This window comes from Arachis hypogaea, chromosome 10, assembly GCF_003086295.3.
Source record: "Arachis hypogaea cultivar Tifrunner chromosome 10, arahy.Tifrunner.gnm2.J5K5, whole genome shotgun sequence".
Classification (NCBI taxonomy): domain Eukaryota; kingdom Viridiplantae; phylum Streptophyta; class Magnoliopsida; order Fabales; family Fabaceae; genus Arachis; species Arachis hypogaea.
In genome coordinates, this window is record NC_092045.1 from 100,176,298 (window position 1) to 100,186,122 (window position 9,825).

Genomic DNA, 9,825 nt, shown 5'->3' on the forward strand with positions numbered 1-9,825 from the left:
GGGTTCATACTTTTTCTGTTTCTGTTAGTATTTTTTTGACTAGTTGGTTCTTCCTTCAACTCTGTGCTTATGAGGCCATGATTGATTTTTATCCATTTTTTTCCATTTTTTTAAATTTAAACTCTTGCATTATTATGGTCTCCTACTAACTTAGTTAGTCATCACTCATAAGCAACAAAGGCCTTTTGCAATTGCTTCCTGTTCACATAATCTTAAAAAGATCCGAAAACAAAACGTGTATAATATTAATAGATATATAGCATCTGTGTATATCAGTGTAAAAATAACAATAATTCAATATATCTGCTGTCTTCTTTCAAGATGGTCATCATCTTCTAATCTTCTTTAAATTCGTTTAAATATATATGTATCAATCATAATAATTATACTGATGGCGAGTTTTGCATGCATATATTGTCTATTTTCCGGTCCATGCAATTAGATATCTATAATAGTTTTGGCTATTGAGACATTTTGGATGCTGCTGAATTATTTGGTCATAGTTATTTAAATTGGATATTGGTATATTAGTTGAAGCACTGTAGGCAATATCTAACTGTTGTTTTTTAGTTTTTTAATCCTTTTTTAATGTAATGGGAAGAAATATTGTACATATACACTTGATAGAAGTGGAAAGTCTAGATACTTATTGATATGATCAATGTTTTATAGGTAGAATATGCATTGCCTAGTTAAAAAGGGGAACTATGTATTATTAGGGGTGGCAAACGGGCCTAAATCCTCTGGGTCAGCACGCGTAACCCGCCAAAAAAGGCGGGCTGGGCTGAAAAATCGGGACCGCCAAATAGCAAAAGCCCGCCTAACCCACACCGCTTAAACCGCGGGTTTTGGCGGGCTTTGGCGGGGCGGGGCGGGCTTCCCCGCCGGGCTAAGGTTTTTTTTAGTGAGGGGATATTTTTGCAATTTTTTTCCTAAAACCTAACTTCCCCCAACCTAACTTACAAGAGTATGAAGATAAAAATTGAGTGTTTTGAATTATGTTTATGTTATTTTGGAGACAATATTTATAATTATGTTTTGGATTATGTTTATTTTGCTTTGGAGAGAATATTTATACTTATATTTTGAATGAAAATTTGGTTTATAATTATATTTATTAGATATTTATAATTACAAAGACTTTAATGTTTGTAAATATAAAAAATATAATTTTTTATGCCATTAGAAATTATAAATTTATTAATATGGTTGTGAAATTATATATATTACTTAGTAGTTAATAGTAAAAAAAAAAAAAGGAGCTTTGGCAGGTTTAGCCCGCCAGCCCGCAGTTAGGCGGGGCGGGCTAGGATTCTAGGACCGTCTAATTAGGCGGGGCGGGGCGGGGCGGACTTCCCCGCTTGCCATCCCTACGTACTATAGTAGCTAGTCTTGTTGAACAATTCTTTGAGTTAATTTTAATTTAAAGCCATGTTAGGTGAATTTGTGTGTACTGTCATAGAATTGAAAGAGAAATTGAATGAGAAATTTGTGACTTCTATGGTGGCTTTTCGAAATCTTAATGATTTTTTAGCATGTTTGAATTTTTAATGTTAATTATTTATTTTACTGTTGTGTACGCAATAATGGATAGTATCAACATGGATGTAGTAGCTCAAGAACAACAAGAAAAAATTCCTATTGAAGAAACTGCTAATTTTGTTCTAGACGAGTCTGTCTCGAATGAAAATAGTAACAAATCTTTATTGAAATATTTTTATTGGCAATATTTTAGTAGATATAAAGAGGGAAAAGAGTGGAAGGCAAAGTACAACTACTGTAAGTCTGTTCTTGGTACCAATCCAAGAAATGGGAATATAAATTTGAAGAAACATGTGCTCTATTATTGGAAGAGAATAAAATTAACAAATTTAAGACAATCAACAATTGACGAATCTCTTCAAAGACATGGAAAGAATAGTTCAGATGCTTTTATATTTGATGTATCTCACACAAGAAAATTGATTGCCAAGTCCATTTGTATGCACGAGTATCCTTTGTCATATGTGGATCATGTTGCAACAAGAGAAGTGTTTACTTCAATGCAACCAACGTTTAAGATGCCAAGCCGAAACACAATCAAGAAGGATATCTTTGAAATGTACGAAGTGGAGAAGCTTAACATAAATAAGATGATGGATGCAAATGATAGTCGAGTGGCTATTACAACTCACATGTGGACTTCCAATCAGAAAAAAGGATACATGGTTATTACAGCACACTACATTGATAGTTTATGAAATTTGCAAATGCTAGTATTGAGGTAATACCTTAAACTTTGCTTCTAGTATAAGATATGCTTTCTAATGCTTGATGTACTTGTGATATTTTTTTATCTAATATATTTATAATAATTTTCAACTTTACTTATGTTCCTACTCTTCATTCAAGTGAAGTTCTCTCTAATGCATTAATGAAAGTTTTGTTAGAGTGGAACTTAGATAGAAAATTATCAACTATTACATTGGATAATTATTCTACAAATGATGCTATAATTGATGTGTTGTTGGGACGTCTGGACTCAAATTATTTGTTGCTAGGGGGTAAGGTATTGCTTATGCAATGTTGTACTTCAATTTTTGGTTTGGCAAACTTTTGGTTGCATTCAAAACCACGTTTTAAAGAAACAACAATTTTAAACTTCTGCGTTTCACCAACAGACTTTTAGCCATCAATACTCCATCTTTATTTATTTTTTACCAACTTTATCCTTTATACATACTATTGTATTATTTATATTATTTTTGTTTATATAAACTATCTTTTTCTATTATTTACTATTTTTATTAATTATTTATTTAATATTATACACTTTTGTAATTGTAATTTTTTTGTATTATTTTTATTATTTCTTTATAATATAATTTATTGATCCTATTAAAAAAGTAAATTAAACAAAAATTAATTGTAAATAATAATAATAATAAAAGATTATAGCATACTAAAAAAAGTACTAAAAATATATTATATAAAAAAATTATAAAAATTTTTTTGATTTATTTCAATTACTATCAAAGTAAATATTTAATTTTTTTATTATTCTTAGTACTCTCTAAAATTTATATTTTGTTAATTTTAATTAAAAGTATATTTTGCCAATTTTTATATATTATTTTTATTTTAGTGTATAAATATTAATTTTATTATAGAATTAATTAATAAGATCTATTCAAATATCTAAATTAAAATGATAAAATAATATACAAAAATTATTTAAATTGATGTCTATTTTAATAATTTTGTATTTAAAAGTGATTTTGAGTAGTGTAATCCAAACAACATTTATTTTACTATAATCCATTTTGATATAAATATTGCCAAACATAAATCACTTAACACAAACTTACTTTTTATCAAAAGAAAAAGTATTTAGAACCAAAAGGTTACTAGCCAAAAACTAAATAAAACCACATTAATTTATATTAATAATTAATTTTAGATTTAAGAAATTCAAAATTTAAAAAATTTAAAATTAATTAAGTAAACCTAATTAAAACTTATAAAAGCCTTCCTCTTTTCTCTCACATTAACCTACCCACCTCCAACAATCACACACACCGACTTCTCTCTCACTACCAATGCGGGCGCACTACTGATCGTAAGATTAAGAAAACATTGATGGAGTTGCTTAATCAACTAGATGAATTTGATCAAATTGAAAAGGTACAACATGCTTCATTTACTTTGTTTTTATTTGGAGACCACCGTATGGTTTAAAAACATTTTTTCTCTTTCTTGTAGCAATTTAGAAGGATTAAAAATTTTATCTTAGAGACCACCGTATGGTTTAAAAACATTTGCGACGTGTTCCAGCGGAGGTTGGGATCCTGAGGTCCAATTGGCTGGACGGTGCTAACTACTTGGGCCAGGAGACAGTTGATAATTTTGTTTGCAATATTTAGGAGAAAGCTGATTTCATTGTTTATATGAAGATGTTGCTCTGTGTTTTGGGATATTAGGTGTCATTTTGATGATTAAAGAGACTGCAAACTACACCATTACAAAATTATAAAAAAATATTTATTTAATATAAAAAAACATCCTAATACTTAACAAAAGAAACATCTAATTATATTTTAGCAAAAATAATTAAATATCTATAAAATTTAAAAAATAAATATGAAATTCTTAAAGAAATAGAGACATTCACATTTGCAATACAAAAAAATTTGAAATATATATAAAAGAACATCCATTTAATATAAAAAAGAAACATTCTGATACTTAGCAGAAGAAACATCATATATATTAACTCGTAGAGATTTTGGATTCACCCAAAAGTATTTAGCTGGTTTTTGGCTAATACCATTTTGATTCCCTAGCATTGCTCTTATCAAAATTAAGTTTGTAAAATCAATTTTATTCAAACTTCAGTTGTAATCCAAACACACACTAAGTAGTAAAATCACATAGAATAAAAAGTCAAAGATTGAAAATTTTGAAGTACCCAACTAGGATAATGGAGAAAAGGATAGAAGAAGCTGAAGAAAAAGAAGCACCTGGCCGATGAGAGCATTGAGGTGAACCGTTGCAGTGGGTTTCCAATATGGCCCAATCAAGGAAACTCTAGTGAACGATGAAATAAATAACAATGAGACTCTTGATTAGAAAGAAAATGTATGTCTCTGACCCTTTATTTTCACAGCGTTTTGAAGATATAATAAGAAACGTTTTAGCTTAGCTTAGTCTAGGAAAGAAAATACCAACATAAGTGAAGATGAGAAGTGTTAGGAAGTGTAATGTGAAGGGAAAAAAAATGTCAATTAGCACGACCAAAATATAGAAAAATAAGAACAGATAATAAAAAAGGGGAGTTGTTAAAGAAACATGGTCTAATTAGAAGCAATGTAACAAGAAAAAGAAATACACAAAAAGGAGGAGAAGAACGAAAAAGGACAAAAGAAAAGGAACTAGGAAGAAGAGAAACAAGACAGATACAGAAGGAGAGATACCTAATGAAGGTGAAGATGATAAACCTGAAAATAAAGCTACCAAAATTTGGAAAATAGGATCACAACTCAATCTGACTTGTAGCAGTGATTAGGCTGCTGTCGATTACATTAGGCAGAATTTGGATAGGAGAACTGCCAATATGCCACGAAAGATTTTAGTTTAATCACAAGTATCAGAAGAAGGCAGAGAGTGACGCAGAGTTAGATATTAGAATCTTAATATAAGAATTGAATGCATAAAGTTCAACAATTAAGTGTAATAGGTTTTATTGGTGTCCTTGGTCTGGAGTATTGTTTGTATTTTGTTTTTTTAATATCGATATTCTGATCTTCCTTATAGCTAGTTCGTAAGGATGTTTAGATTTTGCTTTGTTTAGTTTGGGCCTTTGGGGTATTGCTTGCTTTTGTTTCTGTTTATGTCGATTTATTAGCTGTGCGTCAAGAGATATGTTGAATACATGGTCAAGAGATAGAGGCGGGAGAGGGAGGATGAGGTCATTAATGGATTTCTTGCATGCTTTTGTATTATTAAGGTTTTAAAACTTAAAATCGAAAGTACAAAAATTTAAGATGCATACAACCATTTTCTCACACTACCTACTTTAATAATTATAAATGCTAGACAATCAATTTTTTTTTTTAATCAAGTTCAATCAAATCAAATTTATATTGCACTCTTTTTCAATATCTTTGTACATTTTTATTTTTATGATAAATTCTGTAAATTCAAAATTTCCACTAACATCATCATTATCTACTGATAAATTCATAATTCAAAAGTATTGCAATAACACCAGAAGAAGAAGAAGAAATAAAAAATATAACAGTAGTACTAACAATAAAAACAAACAATAATAAAAAAAAAATACACAAAGAAAAAGATATATTTTACGTTGCGTAAGTAATTTTATTAAATTTAGGTTAACTTAATTAGATTTAGTTAACAAAAGCATTTAAAAGTATAGTAAAACTAATAATTTATATAACAAGTAAATATTACAAGCTTCAAAGGCTCTTCATGACCGTCACCAATATATATATATATATATATATACTACAAGAAAAAAGGCCTGTCGGCACACTTTTTTCTTGCCACGCTTTTAAAGCGTGCCGAAAAGTGGTCTATGGCCACGCTTTTACGAGGGTGGCCACTGATTTGTGATTTGGCCACGCTTTTTTTTGCCACGCTTTTCAAGCGTGGCCATAGAGGGAAATCGGCACGCTTTTACGAGGGTGCCCACTTACTTAAAATTTGGCTACGCTTTTTTACTGCCACGCTTGAAAAGCGTAGCGATAGAGAGAAATTGGCACGCTTTTACAGTGGGTGGCCACTGATTAAAAATTTGGCCACCCGTTTTTTTGTCACGCTTAAAAAGCGTGGCCATAGAAAGAAATCGGTACGCTTGATAAGCGTGGTTATAGTGTATTTATTTTGGCACCGTAAAAAAACGTGCCGATAGAGTTCTCTCCCCTAAAATTTAGTTTCCCACTTATTTTTTTTCATACTTAACTTTTTTTCCTAAGTTTTCAAATTTTAACCCTAAATGATAACTTTTCAAATTTTCACACTTAACTTATTTTTAATCCTAAATTTTAAGATGACTTGTGATTTTATTTTTTTCACCATTTAATATTTTTTCTTCTTTTTCCAGTATCTTTTTTTTTCATTACAAAATGTGTATTTTTTTATAATTTGTTTATTTTTAAATCACATAACTTTGTTAGAGTACACCTAATTCTTATGTTACCAAATTATACTTAACAAAATTAGTTTAAGATAATTTGATTAATTTTACAGTTGGTACATTGTATTAATAATTAGTTATTTAATATTCTTAAAAAATATAACAAATTATAATTTAGAATAAAAAATATTTAATGTAAACTCAATATTCATATTTAAACTAAATTTGATATCAAAGTATGAATTAAAACTTTAAATGTTATCATTTGAATTTCTTGATTTCTTCGGTTTTGATAAAAGTTAGAATAGAGTTAAATAATTCCCTTTCAAACCCTAAAATCTTTTTAACCTTAAAATTCCCTTTCAAACCATATTGCGCCGTCACTTCATCTTCACTCTCGAACCCAGCAGCTTCCTTCGGCGTCCATCGTCATCTTCATCACTGGAACCCAGCCTCATCTTCAGCTTCTGGAACCCAGCCTTCTGGAACCCAACCCTTCATCGCACCCAGAAAACCCTAACCTCCATCACGCCGCCATCTATCTCACTGGTTCGTCGTTGTGTTAGCCAGCTCGCCATTCCTCTTGCTGTCCTTCTCGCCGTTCTGGTCGTCGTGCTGCTCGCCTCTCTCTGTCGCGGTTCTGCTCGCCTCTCTCTGTCGTGGTTCTGCTCGCCTCTCTCTGTCGTGGTTCTGCTCGCCTCTCCCTGCTCGCCTCATCCCCTCCACCGTTGCAGTCCCTGGCTCACCCATTCCTTCCCTCGCAGTCACACCGGCCGTCGCCCGTAGTCCTCCGCGGAACTCGCCCGTCACTCGAAGTCGCACTCCGAAGCCGTCGCCCGTTGTCCTCCTCGAAACTCACCCGTCGCCCGTCGTCCTCCGTGGATCTTGCAGCCGCTATCTTCCTCCGCGGTACAATGCAATAAACAGTCGTATTCCTCTACATCCTTCACCCAGCTCTCTGAAACTCTGCATCTATTTTTCTTATTTGCAGTTAGTTGTTGAATTTCAACCTTTTTTTAATTTTAATTATTTGTTCTAATTTTTTTGGATCTAATTATTTGTTCTTTGTTGTTATTATTTTTTTATTCTGATTTCTTTGTTATTATTATTTGTTGCCGGTTCTAATTTTTTGTTTTGGGTTTTGCTTGTTTTGAATGTTGTTTCCGAACCGATTTCTTATTCTGAATTTTGGTTCTGATTTGGTAATGCAGGACAACAGCATTAATGTTGGCATTCAGTGAACATCTTCGAGATAACTATAGTCTTGTTACTGTAAGTGTAATAAAATTTTGGCATTCAAGTCATTATTTGATCTTGTAGACAGTTTTGTACACAGTCATACATGGTTTCTTTGTTTGTTTTCTATGTGGGACATTTGTTTTTTAAAGAATTATCCTCAAATTATGATTAGGACAAGACATTGATCTATACAACAAAGAGATAGTAAAACTTGTAGTGTTTCAACTCACACCAACCAGGACCTGGTAATGTTTTGAGCATGGTATAAAGCAAAAGTGTTTAAGCTTAAGCTTAACTAATTATTAGAAGGCATTATTAGACCCTGGTTCCTACAGTATTCTTGCATTGAAAGCTATATATTATCGTTGGTTTGTTGAGTTTTTTTAATTTGTTTGATGTCATTTCTGAGTTCTTGTTTTTGCTTTGTCAGATATTTAAAAAATTTTCCTTTCTTGAATCTTCAGAACATGGATCCTAATGTTCCTGCACAACTTTTTGAGTATGACAAACGTTTTGAGTAGTACGGATGTGATTACACATTTTATGACCACAATCACCCTGAGGAGTTGCCACTGGAGTTGAAGCATTCCTTCAAAATAGTAGTGGCAGATCCTCCTTACTTGGTGAGAGTTAAATTGATTGCTGAAATTTTATTTGGCTCGGCAATTCTTGGATTCTTGCTTCAGTGGTCTGGTGCTTTAGCATTAGGGTAAGTGAATGTTCTATTGATTAGTGATGAGCTCTTGCTGTGCTTCTGTTTAATTTGTAAACAAGAAAATTAGATGATTATTGAATGTTTTATGCTGTTTTATTGAATTGATTAGTGGTTAGCTCTTGCTTTTTATTGGATGATTTCTGCTGTTTTCTGCTGTTTTAACTAATGTGCTAAAGCATCTGCATTTTTTTAGAAAATAGAAAAATAGCAAATTAGAGATTAGAGATGTTGAGGTTGATAGTGAGGCCACTGTTATTAGGTGGCCTAAAGGTCATGCAACAAAGCTCACCTCCTTTCAAGAAAGTAATAGTGAAATCCAAACTTCATGTTCAGATATTGCAAAGTCCACCATGGACATAACCAAGTATGTCATCATTGTTATGTTCGTATCATTCAATGAACTAGAGACATATAATTTAGTTGTTCTGATTGTGTGTTTTCCGATGAACTTCTATTTCATTGCAGGATTCAGAAAGAGGAAGCCAAAATCGTTGCATGGGAAAGCCAACAGAAGGCAAAGTAACTTATTGTTGCTTGTAAATAAACTGAGAGAACCAAAGTAGCTAACAAAGTTTGACTTAGCAGTAAGAGGAGGGTAACTTATTGCTATAGCCTATAATCTCCTAATTAGTCCTAATTAAGTTCTTGTAATGAACTAACAGTTTTTTTTATATACTCTAGTTTACAATTCAAGGTAGGAAACTAGTTTCTGATCATTGCTTCCATTTGGTGACAGGTCCTGACAGAAGGATCTTCTTGCCAGAGGGTCTCTTGTATGATCTAAGGGAAGGAGGTTTAAGAGGGCTAAAGGAAGGAGGAACAGCAAAGGAAATAGAATTTAAGTTATTTTTTTTAAGTTTCTAGTTTTGGAATTTGAACTTGAGATTTATTTTGTATTGAGTATTAGTGTTTTAATGTATAAAATAATTATTGAAAAAATTATGTCACTAATTATTGTTTGACTAAAAATTGCATACTATATTTCTTGGTTTGGTAATAAAAAAGGATTGAAAATTTATATTTTGCAGTGAAGGTAAAAATAAGAAAAATAGTTTTTTTTAATTTTACAAGGCTATTGCCACGTTTTTAAAGCGTGGCCATATCACTGGATATTGTCACGCTTTAAAAAGTGTAGTTATATCTTTTTCTATTGGTACGCTTTTAAAGAGTACCCAAAACTAATATTCTGGGACGTTTTAAAAGTGTGGCGATATGTGCACTTTTTGGTACGCTT

General features: G+C 31.6%; 1 long non-coding RNA gene across 7 annotated transcripts; it reads left to right on the forward strand.

The window, feature by feature from the left end:
- The first annotated feature begins 6,982 nt into the window (after positions 1-6,982).
- LOC112716117 (uncharacterized) lies at positions 6,983-9,560 on the forward strand. 7 transcript variants are annotated; one of them, XR_003160165.3, is made up of 6 exons: positions 6,983-7,566; positions 7,849-7,909; positions 8,341-8,585; positions 8,785-8,955; positions 9,057-9,186; positions 9,328-9,560. It is a non-coding gene; the product is annotated as an uncharacterized lncRNA (long non-coding RNA). The 7 variants fall into 7 exon arrangements; XR_003160168.3 differs by having other exon boundaries at positions 8,851-8,955; XR_011866820.1 differs by having other exon boundaries at positions 8,341-8,499.
- Positions 9,561-9,825: the final 265 nt, after the last annotated feature.